Below are 13,980 nucleotides of genomic sequence, written 5' to 3'. Positions count from 1 at the left end.
TGTTTTCCCCCACTACCACGGATCATGGGCCAAGTCCCTTGCCTGGCTTACACCAGCCCAGGCCCTGCCCAGCCACGGCAACAGCGTTATTTTGCTTAAGATAAAAGCTGGTTTGGGGTAGAATGTACCTGCGTGTGACACAAATCAGTGAACAGCCTGGGAGGCTCAAACCCTGCAGCAGGGGATCAGCCTGGCAGGACCTGATGACCTTGCCATGAATTAGTCACAGCACAAAGAATGTAGATTGGTGTTGGGGTAAGAGAAGACATTACAGCCTTGCTGGTGCCTGACCTTGGATGTGTGTCTGCAAGAAATTTTCCTTCAGGAGCCAAATCTGGAAGCCATTGATTTGGCTTTGTCCAGGCAAAGCAGAGACTTGGGGGAAATGTGAAAAGAATGAGAGCTGAAGGTGTAAACATCTTATGGAAAATGCTGAGGGGTGCCCAAGTCCTGCTACAACACACCTCAAAGGACAAGGAGCCTTGGATTCCTAATTCCCTTAGAAGATCCTACTAGAAAGGAAACCCAGAATAAGGGAACCCCCCCAATTCTCCCAGCCTGGCTCCAGAGCAGAGGTGCTCCAGTTCTCTGTGTCTACAAAGAACAGCCATTTTGCAGCAGTTCACAAGGGATGAGGCATGTACAGGCACTGCCCTTTTTCCTGAGAGCTGCAACCTCTTCTTTTAGGGCTGTTGGGCAGGACTTTGGACACAAGTCCTTTCCCTGCATTCTAACTTGCCATCAAATTCAGTTGAGGCTTCAGAAATATGATTTTCAAAGCGATCCGAGTGATGAACACAAGCTGTACCTGTCCAGCCCAAAGTGTCTCAAGCCTGATCTATTTATTCAAAAGATTCATTTGAAATGTTGGGCTTGTTGTGAGTAGAGAGCTGGGAACTCTCTGTGTCCATGGCGCATTCATTCGCCCTGGCTTTTCCACCTCCGGAGACTCCTCTGCCTCATTCATTTGCATTCAAGATTTGTTTCAGTGGAAGAGGGGATTGGACAGGTTTTTTTTTCACGGAGAAAGTCTGGGATGAACTTAGAATCCACGACAAGAAAGGTCACTGTTTGATTTAATTATTTTGAGTTGTTTTCCACCCCGTACTCGGAGCAGCCCTTGCAGCTCAGTAATTAGCAACGCAGCCGAGGGGGAGCACGCTGGACTTTGGCCCCATCTGACCTGATTCATACAACATTTCTGATTAATGCACCTGGTCACATGGCAGCTGTCAGCGACTTGTTGCTGGGCATCCAGAGGTTTCCAAGGGAACCGCTCCCTCTCCTGCCGACGCTCCTCAACAAGTGCGGGAGAGCCGCGGTTTGGTCCCGAGGGCCTGACGCCAGCCGGGCAGAAAACGGGAGCAAAGGTGTGCGGAAAAACACCCAAAATAGAAAGCACCCGTGTGGAATCCGGCGATGTTCCTGGCGGAGTGGCTCGGGCCGAGCCCTGCGGTGCGTGCTCGGCTCCCCGGGCAATGAGCTGCCTCCGGCTCAGCCCTCCCACGCACCCCACACGCGCCCCTCTGAACAAAACCACACCGCAGCCTGAACAACAGCTCCAGAGCACAGACGCTCCCTGCGAGCTCTCCACAGAGGAGCTCGAGCACACGTTTGAGACCCCTTTCCTGAGGTGTGTTTTAAAAGTCTCCTATAATCGCAGAGGCCTCGATGGAAGCTTTCCGCCGCTGCACGCTCAGATCCAGCCTACCTGGATCCTTTGCAGGCTGGCACAGAGCGCCCACGTAGACCAATCTCCTCTCCCTCCCCCAAACCCCTCTCGCAGCACATGCAGCTGAAGTTCTGCCCACACACAGGCGTGGCAGCCTCCACGCACACAGCAGCTCCTCACACCTCCCTCCACAGTCCCCCCCGTGCGCACGCTCGGCGCTACCTGCAGGCATCTCCCTCTGAGCACTGCACAGCCCTGCCTGAAATCCCTGCTCGTTCACACACAGAGCACAGAATCACAGGCAAGTTTAAGTTGGAAAAGACCTCTGATATCACTGAGTCCAGCTGTTAACCCAGTGCTGCCAAATCTACCTAGAAACCTTCCAGCGCAAAGGGAAACTGAGGCGCGGGCAGTCTCTGCAAAGCTCTCGGCAGTGCAGAGAGTACCCAGAAGCACCGCTTTGAGCACAGCAGGAGGAGGCTGCAGGACAGAGGATCACAGAATGGTTTGGGTTGAAAGAGACCTTTAAGATCACCCAGTTCCATTCCCTGCCATGGGCAGGGACGCCTTCCACTGGACCATTTATACGATGGGAAGGGAAAGATTCAGTCTGGTTTCTCTACCCGTTAACTTAGTTTTACATCGGAATGTTTCATGCAGGAGGTGTATCCGACTGAGGAGAAATGTTATTTGGACTAAGAGCAAAGGATTAGCAAGAGGAGTGTCCTGGTTTTGGTTTGGATAATGTTAATTTTCATTCTAGTAGCTGGAGGCACGATCGAAACTGCCTGTGAGACAGTGTTAAGTTAAGGATGCACCAGGAAAGTACAACTCCAGGAAGGGCAGAGAAGGCAACAAATGAACAGCAGCTCGTTAGAGTCAGGGTCTGGACAGACTCAGACACGCTGGTGTGGGGCTGAGCTCTCTCTCCACGCTCAGATTACGCCTGCGAAAGGACAAGGGGATGTTTGTGTGGAATAACCCACTTTTAATGAGGTGTCTGCCAAAGGCACAGTCAAGGAGCGGCAGAGTCGCTCGCACCTCGGGGGAGTGGGGATGTCTCTCCTGCCTTTATCTCAGTGTTGTATTGAACCCCGTGCGCCTGTGCTTGAACTGGTGACATTGAGACCATCACAAACATAATGAGGAGGAAGAGGTCGCCCCGAGGCATGTGCCTGTCCTTGGTGGGGTTTGTGCTCACAGCTCTCGCAAGAGACTCTCAGCTGCTGCAGCACTTAAAAGGAGAATATTGTAAAAAATAAAGCCCATGCAAACAGAGTAAACAAGGAGCTTGAGAACTGGATCTGTCTGGGACTAGGGCAGCTTGTAAAGAGAGGTTAAGGGAAAAAAATAAAATAAATAAAAACAAGCTGAAGAGCAAACAAGAGCACTGGAGGCAATATTTTCATAAGCATTAAAAGTAGAACCTATGCTCCATTTTCAGAAGTGCTTTTAACACTTAGAAGTCATAATCACATGCCCTTCCAATAAAATCTGGGATTCTACTTCCCTCAGGTATTTTAGATGCTGTTTCTCACCACACTAGGAGTCAGTGCCCCAGTGAAATTACCAGACCAGTTTAAAACAAACAAAAAGAATTGCTTTTTCACACAGCACATAATTAAATTTTGGAGCTCGTTTGCCACAGGATATCTTGTAGCCTGAAAATATAAATAGGTTCAAAAGGTTTTAGACAAGATTATGGAGGTTTGGTCTATCAGTGATGATTAAACTTAATAGTTTGCATGCAACATCCAAGCAAACCCCACAGATTGCTGGAAGCTACAAAACTACAAGTGGGAGAAGCCTTATTCTTTATACACCCTTGTGACCTGTCCTGAGTATCTTCCTCTGGTTATATCCAGGGCCAGTACACTGGGATAAGGACGTGTCTCCTGCAGATCAGCCAGAACATGTTTATAGTCCTCCCTGCACCCCACTCCAACCCAAACACCCAAGCCTTGTTTTGGATGAAAATGATGAAAAATAAACCCCTTGTGAGGCACTGCAGTGCGTGCTCTGCTAGAGAGGCAGTCTTATTCATTAAGGGAATGGTCTTGTATGCATTTGGGCCTGTTATCAGTAACACTCCAAAGGGAAATGGACTACTTAAACCTATTATATCACTGCTTTATTCACCGTGTGCTGCCATTTACCTCCTACATGACGCTGGGCTCTAATAGCACCAGTTCTGAGAAACCCTGCACATTAGCCACAAGCAGCTCATTAATCCACTGTTTTCATTCTTGCAAAAAAATGGGCTCCAACCACATGAGAGCTCAGATGCCGAGTGCTCAGCCAGAACCAAAACAGCTCTGTTGTGCCAGCAGTTCTGAGGCAGCCCCAAACAGAAGAGCACTTCCAGCTGATGGGGCACAAAGAGGGATCCTTGGGGTCGGGGCGACAAGGAAATGGGACAAAGCTGCCAGCCAGCAGCTGCTGCAGGGAGACTTGGAGAATCCAATTCCTGGAGGCTCCAAGTCAGGTCCCTGTGGTCTTTACTAGGATCAGGTCCTGGCTGTTGATGCAGCTCCATCCCAGGATATCAATTGTCCCAGACAGAAGGAAAAAAATGAAAGGCATGTCTTGAACTCCAGCACGGGGAGTCCATGAGCAGGCTGGGGACTGGCAGAATTAATTCTGAGCAGGTACAATGAGCTCTTCCTCGAGAGCCCTTGAGGAAAATGAAAGGCCCCATGTGCCAGCCCGAGGCACAGCCCGGGGAGTCCTTTGGCCGCTCGGCAAACACGCAGCGGTTGTGGCACAAAGCAGCTGCCACATCTGTTCCATCAGGGACAAGAGCCCTGTAAGGGCCCGGGCTTTCTCTCCCGAGCCTGCTGCCTGTTCCTTGCTGAGGAGCCAAGCGGCTCCATCTCCTGGCTGCTGCATTCCCTGACCCAGCTCCTCTCCATCCCAGGGCAGAGCTTGCTGCAGAACTGCGTGGGTGTCTCCAAACAGGATTATTGCTGCTGAAATCTCCAAGGCTAACAAACAAACCCTTTAACTGGAAGATGGACAGGAGCTCACAGGAAAACAACTGCTCGTCCACGTGGGAATAATAGAACATCTGTGTTCACAAATGAGACACAGACCAGGAACAAGAGGCAGTACTTTTTCATGAATGAGACTTCAGGAGTTTGAAATATGTTCTTCTGGTCACTTTTCCCTGTCTTATTTATCCTGCCAGCTCTGTCCCTGTCCCAGAGCTCTCCCAAAGCCATCAGGGTGCACAGAATGTAGAAGATCCTGAGCTGGAAGGGACCCACATGGATCATCAAGTCCAATTCCTGCATGTGTTGCTTCATTTGAACTGGCTTAGTGAAAAATGTAAGCAAGGAAATCAGGCTTAGAGGTGAGCAGTTGAGTTTATTTCTGCTCTTGGGTAAGGACATGAATGAAATGGGAGGCAAGGGGTAGAGGGCTGCTGCTGGTGGCAGAATTCTTGCCTGGCTGGGCTCTTAGTCCCATTCAGGAGAACTGACAGCCCCACCAAGCACACTGCCCAGGGAGACTGAGGTAGATAAAATCCCTCTTGCCAAAGGAAATGTGATTCCAGGCCAGATCCTGTGCTCCAATGTGTCTGTGCAGAACAGCTCTCAATGAGCAGGGAGCTGAGAGGCACTTACAGAGGCATTTAGTCTCACACAAAACATTCTCCTGGGGCACGAGGGGGATGGAGCAAGGCCGGGCAGACTCCTCTCATTGAGCTTAGCTCCACTGAAATCAATACGTGATTAGGCAGCGACTCCAGCTCTTAATACTCCACCTCTGAACAGCATCGTGTTTGTGTTGAACAAGGAAAATTTAGGCTAGACATGGGGAAAAATTCTTTGCAGCGATAGGGATAATATATCCTGCAACAATCACTTTGCCCAGCTGCACGATCCCCAGAGCTCTGACAGGCCCCAGCTCCAGGCTGTCTCTGCCCCTCTTTCCTCTCCAGCTGAAGCTGCCATGCCAAGTGCCACGAAAAACAGGCTGCAAGCCCCTCTCCCCCACCCGCTGCATCTCCCTGCCCCACCTGAGGCCCCGTTTTCTCTCGTGATGCTTCTAATGAAACTAAGTGGCTGCAAGCAGAAAGTTTCCACTTCCTGCCTCGGGGCTGATTACTGCCCGGCCGGAGCCTCCGCGGATGGGAACCCTCGGGGGAGGGATAAAGTGGTGCTCCGTGCCCTCTGCTCAGCGAGCACCATTAGAGCACTGACTGCCTAACCTGGCAACCTGAGAGAGCAGGACCTCGCTGCTCTGGCTGCTAGGGCTAAGGTCTCTGGAAAACACGGGGTGGTGCACGGACGGATGATATCCTCCAGTCCTTGACACAGAGTTCCAGCAGCAGAACCCAGAAAAGAAGTAAAGTTCTTTTATCAGGCATACTGCAGCAATGTTGGCTGCTGCTTCTCAAGGAGAGCTGGTCTCACCTGCTATTTTTATGTGTGCTTAATGCTGTCATGAGACACTTCCCTGCATCCCTGCTGGATGGAGACTGTGTCCTGAGGGGGGGAAAAAGGGGCAGCTGCCAGGTGCTGCTCCATCTCTCCAACCTCTCCTGCCTAGCCAGCCTTGTCTTGGGAAGCTGAGGGGGAAGAGTCCAGCACACAGGCCAGGTCAGGCCTTGGCTTTCAGCTGACAAGAGATTTCCAAGCATTAAGGCTCTTCCCAGAGCAGCCACCAGCCTTCTGCCTGGCCAGAAGCACTGAGGCTGATGAGTTCACCAGCGTTTCCAGATGGCCCAGACACCCAAAGACCTTACTGGACTTGGTTCCAGGGAAGGTCAGTGCCAAACAGCTCCACCAAACACACCATGTATTTCTCATCAGTCTGGGCACTAATTGATTCATCATGGATAAGGCTCACACACCAATTGCTCCTGGCACCTCTCCTGCAGCCTGGCCCTGGAGAAACTTCCCTCTGGATTTCTCCTTTCACCTATGTGCTTTCTTCCAAACAAAGGGCTCCCCAAACATTCTGACCACCTGCAACCACAGCCCTCTTCCCAGGCTAAACAGTGACAGAGATCAGGGCTGGCCAATGCCACGTGCCCTCTCTTGCTCTTGGGTTGCACTCCTGCACCTCGGAGTTCCTGGCTGTTCCTGGAAATCTGGGCTGAAACAGCAGGCTTGGGTTGCCCCACGATCACCTTGGGGATGGGAGGGGAAAGTAAACAAGATTCTGCTCAGCACTGCAGAGACCAACTGCTCCAGCGTTGCGTGGCAGATGGGGCCCAAGAGGGAGACCATCTGTTTCCAAGTGAAGGCCTGAACTTCTCCCTGTGAGATCCCAGGCTGAAGAGATCCAACAGAGTTCAGTGGGCACAGAGGCACAGGGGAGCTGCCATGACCTGGAGGGCTCCTTCAGTCCTTGGTGGGCAACTTCCAGAGCTGAGCCAGGGCTTGGACCTTGAGTCCGAGGGCTGTTGGATTCCTGAGAGTTCCTATTCCCTACATTCATTTTTTTTTTCTCTCCCTCCACATCTCCACCCTCTTTTCCTCTTGGCAGTCCTTCCCATGAGCGTGCAGTGCTTTGAACAGTCTGTGTTCCCTGTGGCAGAGCTGGGCAGGGGCTGTGGTTCACAGCTGTCACAGCTCTGCCCTCTGCCCACCCCACTCTCCTTGTCCCACAAACCCCACCGGGCTGTGCCAAGGCCACCAATCCCTGGCTCTTGACACCTCACCTGGCTCCTGCAGCGCATCCTGGTGACACCAGCAGGGGTTAAAAAGAGGTGCACTGGGGAGGTTGGAGAAATGCTGTTAGACCTCAGAGCAGGGGCCGGCATCTCAGAGAGAAGGGGATGGCATCCAGGGAAAGCTGGAGAAGGAAGAGCAATTTGCTGATGGTCAGCATGTCTGGGAAGCTGGGAACATATTGCATTAAACCGATAATAACACCTTGAACAGCAGGGTGGTCGTTTCCATCTGGCCTCGTGCTGGGCTCGGGCTCTCTCATTTCTTCCCCCCTGCAGCCAGGGAATCTGAGGCACTAGGATGGCACAGGTCACCCAGCCAGGCTGAAGCTGGAAAGAGGAGAGCTGCCACAGCCTCTTGGCTCTCCTTTTGCCCCAACTCCATCCTCCTTAGGCTGGGGAGTGGGAAGGCACTGGAGCTCTTCGCTTAATTAGAAGTAACAGCTGAAGCACTTGAGAAACAAAAGCTCCTCTCTTTCTCTGCCCCACTTTTACTTGGGAGCCAGGAGTGGGGAGCAAATTGCTTGGAAGCCAGAAAGCGCCCTGGATCTTGTCACCATGGCTGCACAGGCACAGCCTCCTGTTTTCTCCAGAGGAACAAAACCCTCCTCCCACCCTCTCCTGTCTCAGCTGGAGCTGATTAAAGGAGAAGAAATAAACAAAACAAATAATAGTAATAATAATAATAGAAAAATACCCCAGCCCAAACCAGCAAATAAATATTCAGGGAATGAACCATTCTTCTGCAGAACGTATTATTTTCTGCAGTGGATTTTGGGTTGTTGGAGAGCTGAAGGACTCCAACGAGCATTTCAGGTTATAGAGTCCATCTCAAGAATACTGGGATTTATACAGTCACAACTCAGGAGCATCCCAGATGATGCCATTTGCTGGACAATAATGATCTCTGCTGATATACACATAATTGTATCATTCTGATTTATTTATGTATATGGATGTGTGCACTAATAACATGATCAGATATAACTTGTATGTCTTCTTGCTTGGAACCCACAATGATCACACCCCTAAGCTGTCAACAAGAGCTGGACTCCTGCCTCTTCTGCCTCTGGGTTACCCCACATGCAGGGATAGGCACCAGAGGAAGCAGTGAGCAGAATCACAGAATCCCAGAACAAATCAAAGATTGTAGAAACATCCTGAGTGGGGAGGGACCCACAGAATCATCAATTCAACTCCTGGCCCTGCACAGACACCCCAAAATCCCACCCTGGGCATCCCTGGCAGCGCTGTCCAAACGCTCCTGGAGCTCTGGCAGCCTCGGGGCTGTGCCCATTCCCTGGGGAGCCTGGGCAGTGCCCAGCACCCTCTGCGGAAAGAATCTTTCCCTGGTATTTCACCTAAACCTCCCCTGACAGACAACACATTTTTTGCTACCACAGTTAAGCTGCTTTTGGTACCCGGGCACCTCCAGTCTCCACTGCAGTGTGGGCTTTAGAAAGTAAATCAAAATGCAAACCAAAGTGGGCTGTTGCTGTTTTCGTTGTGTTCTCACAACTAAACGGCTAAAAATACACCAAATAGTGTAGCTGTAAAGCAGTGAAAACTAGCAACCATATATTTGTATTTTGAGAGAAATTAGGGCTGTTATGGTTGCTCTAGACAGGCTTCCTACAGGAACTGGGTGGATAATTTCGCTGGGTGCTTCATGCATCAGAGCTCTGACCATCTGCTGAAGGGAACATACCTTTTAACAACATGTCTCGTTTTGGCTCCGTGCCTCCGGGGCCACCTCCCTGCAACAGGCACTATTTCAGTGCTTAATTACACTTACTGTTAAAAAAGGACAACTTATTTTTAGTGCCTGTCTTTCCAATATCAGCTGGTGGCCACTGAATATTCTGCTGCCTGTGTGTGCCCATGGGAAGCAGTGTGTTTAAATCAGCCGGGGAATTATGTAGGCCATTGTAGCTGATGGCCCAGAGTGGACCTAAGCTGTCTTGGATTTAAAAAAAAAAAAATTATTCATGTGTGAACAAACAAATGAAGGGGAATAGGAACAACTGATACTTCAGCTTAACCTAGTTTTCTCCTTTTGGCACTGGCTGGCACACTCAGGGCTTTGGCTCACCTACTTTTTTACTATCAGTAGTAGAAATGATAACACTTGCAATTTTAGCATGCAAATTATGACTGGGTAATACAATAAACATTTTTCTTAAGTATCATTTTTGTTTACAGCTTTTTCTTGCGACTGCAAAAGAATATCACCCTGTCCTTCCAAAAAGGCTCAGTTAAGTGGCTGATTATGTCTTTCCACTCTTCCACACTCACATTTTCCCCCACTGATTTTTGGCCCAACTGTAGCAAAGTGGTACCTGTAAAAGTCCATTCTGGGGCACAAAAGACCATTCATTTATTCCTGGAAGACTTGAAGGGGTGGACTCTTATTTTTAAATTTACCTGCCCTTCCTTTGCATATGAATTTACCTGGATAAATTCATTTAGACCATGACAACAGCTTGCTGAAAAGATCAGGCTCTTGCTGATAGCTCTGAGCACGCTGCTCTCGTGTCCTCCCATGGCCAGATAAACATGAACATCTGCACTGCCATTGTAAAAACAGCAATAAGGATACAAATGGAACTGGGGGGAGAACTGGGACAAAGCTCCAGTGCTCACATCCTCCTGAAAAACTCTCCCCAGGACCTCTCTCTGAAGGCAGACACTTGGATGGCTTTGAGAACCTGAGTTAAGAGATCATTTTGAGGGAGTTGCTGATATTTCCCCAAACACGCCCATCCCTAAAGAAGCCAGTGTAGGATTTCACAGCACACCAGGTGTTCAGGCCAGGCGTGGGCTTTTGGGGAACTTACGAGGGGAAAAAAATTGGGCAACGCTGAGGATTGAAACTCAGGTCATGGAATCATGGAATACCCCGAGCTGGAAGGGTCCCACAAGGATCATCAGTCCAACTCCAGGCCCTACACAGGACACCCCAACAATCGGGAAGGCCCCCCCTGAGCCTCCTTTTCTCCAGGCTGAGCCCTCTCAGCTCCCTCAGTCACTCCTGGTGCTCCAGACCCTTCCCCAGCTCTGTTCCCTTCCCTGGACACGCTCCAGCCCCTCAATATCCTTCTTGCCCTGAGAGGTCCAAAGCTTGTCACCCCTTTGTCTCATAACCAGTTGTGGTTAAAGACCAGTTTCCCGGGGCACATGGCTGTGGTGTAGCCGAGCTCATTTCTGCACAGGCCGTGTGTGACTTCTCTGTCCCCTGCTGACCATGCCGCCCCTTTTATGCCTCAGCATCACGTGCTGGTGGAGTGTCTGCCCCTCCACTATCCCCACGCACACACCCCCCGTGTCCCAGCACCCACCAACTCCCAGCATCTGTGTCACTTGCTTGGCCTCTTTTCCTTTATGCTGCTCCCCTCCACCGTTGTGTGACAGCTATTGTGTGGTCCCTGCCACACAAAAGCCAGCCTGACCTAATTTAAATCAGTGCTATTGAAGCCGTTCTTGTTTTATCTCCCGGCACAAGGGCTGTGCTCCCCATTTCAGAGGCAGAAGAAATGAATGGCTAATTGAGGGGGTATTGTGCACGGCTGCGTTGTCTCCTGGCCCTGATTGTCAGCTCTCCTGCTCCACAGTGCTTCCAGCTCCCCTCTTGGAACAGCCACGCAGGCTTTGGGAGTGGAGGGAGGAAAAGGGAAGAATGGGACTGTGCAGCCAGTGCAGCGTGTCAGGGAAACAAAGCCGAGCATGGCCGCTGGTGAGAGCTGGGGGAGGGCTCCTCGCTCAGAAAGGGCAGATGCTGGTGATAATAGAAGAGAATATCCAGCCTTCACCTCAGATGAGCCCCCGGGTTCTTTTTTCCCCTGCGACAGTTCTTTCTCGTGCTCTGGGGACTGTCCGTGGGGGCTCCCACACCCAGCAGCGCCACACGGGTGGGAAGTGCTGGAAGCGGAGGAAGAGGGATAGGTCAGGGGCTGGAAGGGAGACCGAAATGCTGCAGGATCTTTGTCCTGCGGGCAAAGTTTGAGCCGTCCATGACAATGGACCTTTGTCAGAAAAGCCAGAACATCCCCGGGAGCCATTCCAGCAAGCGGGAAGCAGCGGGAAGAGGCGGCTTTGTCTGTGCCCCCAAAGCCAGCGCTGCCCACGCCAGGAGCACCCAGAGAGAGCCCAGGACTCGGTGTCTCTCAGGGCTCCCAGAGCCCAGCGCTGCCAGAACCAGGGACCACCGCGGGATCCGTGTGGGTCTGGGAGCTCACACCGACAGCACGATGTCTTTCATGGAATTCCTGCCTCTGCTTCCCACAGGTACCTTCCAAGAGCTTCCTCCCTGGCGCTGTGTGCTCTGCAGCTCCTTTCTCCACCCATCGCCAGGCTGAAAGAGGGCTGCGGAAGAAAACATAACCCAAAGCATTTGAATCTTTTCATGGATGGTCTTGGGTCACTCACAGATCCACTTGCCCTGCTCGAGGGAGGGGACCTTGCCCCCAGCTATTGATCAGCTCTGCCCCAGCACATTCAGCTGATGCTCGGTGCAAAGGTTGGTACCAGTCCTCTGTGCAGCTCTGCCAGCTGCAGGCAAAAAGAATTTCACTCCGGGATGTTTAACAACAACACGAAGCAAACAAGTCCCGAGACATCAGGTTTGTCCCGGACTTGGATGTAACATTATAATCCTTATCATAAATCAGATCAGAATAAAGCACTGGCAAGCCCTGAAGTTAAAGGACATGTGACAACCTCTTCTCTATCCCTTTTAGCCCCAAATCAAAAGATCAGCTACAAAACTGTAAAACGAAATTGTAAAATTAAAAGTAGATTTTATTAAGAGCAAGTGTTATTAAAAGTGAGGTTCTTTTTGCTTTCATCTGGGTTTATGATTCATTTCTCCCTTCTAAGCTTTTTTCTGCAGCCAGCAGAGCATAAAATACACTTCAACAAAGAAAACAAAACAGGAAAAAATAATTCTCATGTTACCACCTGATTCCAAGGGCTGAGGTTTCACCAGAAAGAGAAGGATCGCCATTAACAGTGTAGTAGGGTAAGAGGAACAAACTTACAACTATCTGGAATTGTCAGCTCTTGACTGAGGGTGTTGAGGCCCTGGAATGGAATTCCCAGAGCAGCCGTGGCTGCCCCATCCCTGGCAGTGTCCCAGCCCAGGCTGGACAGGGCTTGGAGTACCCCGGGGCCTTGGAAGCTGTCCCTGCCCATGGCAGGGGGTGGAATGAGATGAGATTTAAAGTCCTTCAATTCAAACCAGTCTGGCATCCTGTGAATCTGTGATTGTCAACAGGTGTGTCCTTGGGGGACGTTCCTCTTCCAGCCCCTGTCCCCTGGGCCAGGCGGGTCCTGTCCCTCCCGGGCGGCTCTCCAGGGAGCTCCACTCCCTGTCGCCACTATTCTACCGACATCTGGTGGCAGCTGCCTTAGGGAAAAGAGGCATTTCTTCAGCAGCGCCCTGCGCCCCCTCAGCCCTCCCTGTGGGGCTGTGTCCTCTCTGAGGGGATCCCCGAAACACTGCCCGGGCCACGCACCTCAGCCGCCTCCTGAGACCAGCGGGGCTCTAGGAACTCCAATTAGTCATTAATGATAAGCACTGGGGATCCCGCGCGGCGCTTCTCGGGGTTTGCGGGAGGTTTATTTTGAGGTTGCCGTGAGGGAGATCGGCGTCGCCTCAGCCGCCATGGTGGGAACATCCTCCACCCTACGGAAAAAGTAACCACGGCGGGTTTCCGTAGTGTAGCGGTTATCACGTTCGCCTCACACGCGAAAGGTCCCCGGTTCGATCCCGGGCGGAAACAGGTGTTTTTGCTTTTAGGTTCTAAGTGGTGGCTTTCTGCGGCGCTTTATTTCGGTGCTGCTTTGGTTTTTCTTGTTTGTTTGTAGGGGCGTGTTTAAGGCGGGTTTTTAAAATTCGGATTTATTTATTTCCCTGCCGTCTCCTGACCACTCGAGGCCTCCACCGAGCGCTGGGAAGAGAAGTAACCGGCACCGTGCGCCGCATGACTGAGCAACGTCCGCTCCCGCCGGGGCTCACAGCGGGCACAGCGCAGGCGGGGGGGCGCTCCGCGCGCCGGTGCATCTCAGCTCGGTTCGGATCGGTGAGAAACGGGGGAAAAAAATAATACGAGAAAGGAAAAACGAAGTTGCGTTGGCCGGGAATCGAACCCGGGTCAACTGCTTGGAAGGCAGCTATGCTAACCACTATACCACCAACGCCCGCTGACGGCCTCTTCCCCGGCTTCCCTCAGCAACAGCACCCAGCGGGACCCAACCATTCTCCCGAAGCACGGGATAAGGTACAACGAGAGATGAGAACGGCTCTACAGCCGCCCCACGACGGCAATAAATGCTTAATTAGGGACCCATCTCTAGGGCGAGGGGAGGAAGAATCTTCTCTCCGTGCTTTTTTACCCTGTATCAGCCTCAATTCTCTCTGTGTCCCCCCTCTCCATGAAGACGTTGCAACGGACTGCCCAGGGAGGCGGCAGACTCACTGTCCCTGGAGGTGTTTAAGGACAGACTCAGCCCCATGGTCTGGATGACAAGGCGGCTGTCGGTCACCGGTTGGACTCGATGACCTCAGAGGTCTTTTCCAACCTAATCTATTCTGTGTGATTCTGCGACAGCTCCGTACTCCCGCAGGCAT

The 13,980-nt window shown here is 51.5% G+C and overlaps 2 non-coding genes across 2 annotated transcripts; one reads left to right on the top strand and one right to left on the bottom strand.

The window, feature by feature from the left end:
• The first annotated feature begins 13,059 nt into the window (after positions 1 to 13,059).
• On the top strand, positions 13,060 to 13,132 carry TRNAV-CAC. Its single transcript has one exon. It is a non-coding gene; the product is annotated as a tRNA-Val (tRNA).
• Positions 13,133 to 13,478: 346 nt separating this feature from the next.
• TRNAG-UCC lies at positions 13,479 to 13,550 on the bottom strand. Its single transcript has one exon. It is a non-coding gene; the product is annotated as a tRNA-Gly (tRNA).
• Between the last annotated feature and the right edge of the window lie 430 nt (positions 13,551 to 13,980).

Source organism: Corvus cornix, chromosome 28 (assembly GCF_000738735.6).
Source record: "Corvus cornix cornix isolate S_Up_H32 chromosome 28, ASM73873v5, whole genome shotgun sequence".
Classification (NCBI taxonomy): Eukaryota; Metazoa; Chordata; class Aves; order Passeriformes; family Corvidae; genus Corvus; species Corvus cornix.
The sequence above is the reverse complement of the archived record's forward strand: the minus strand, read 5'-3'. Positions and strand labels throughout refer to the sequence as shown.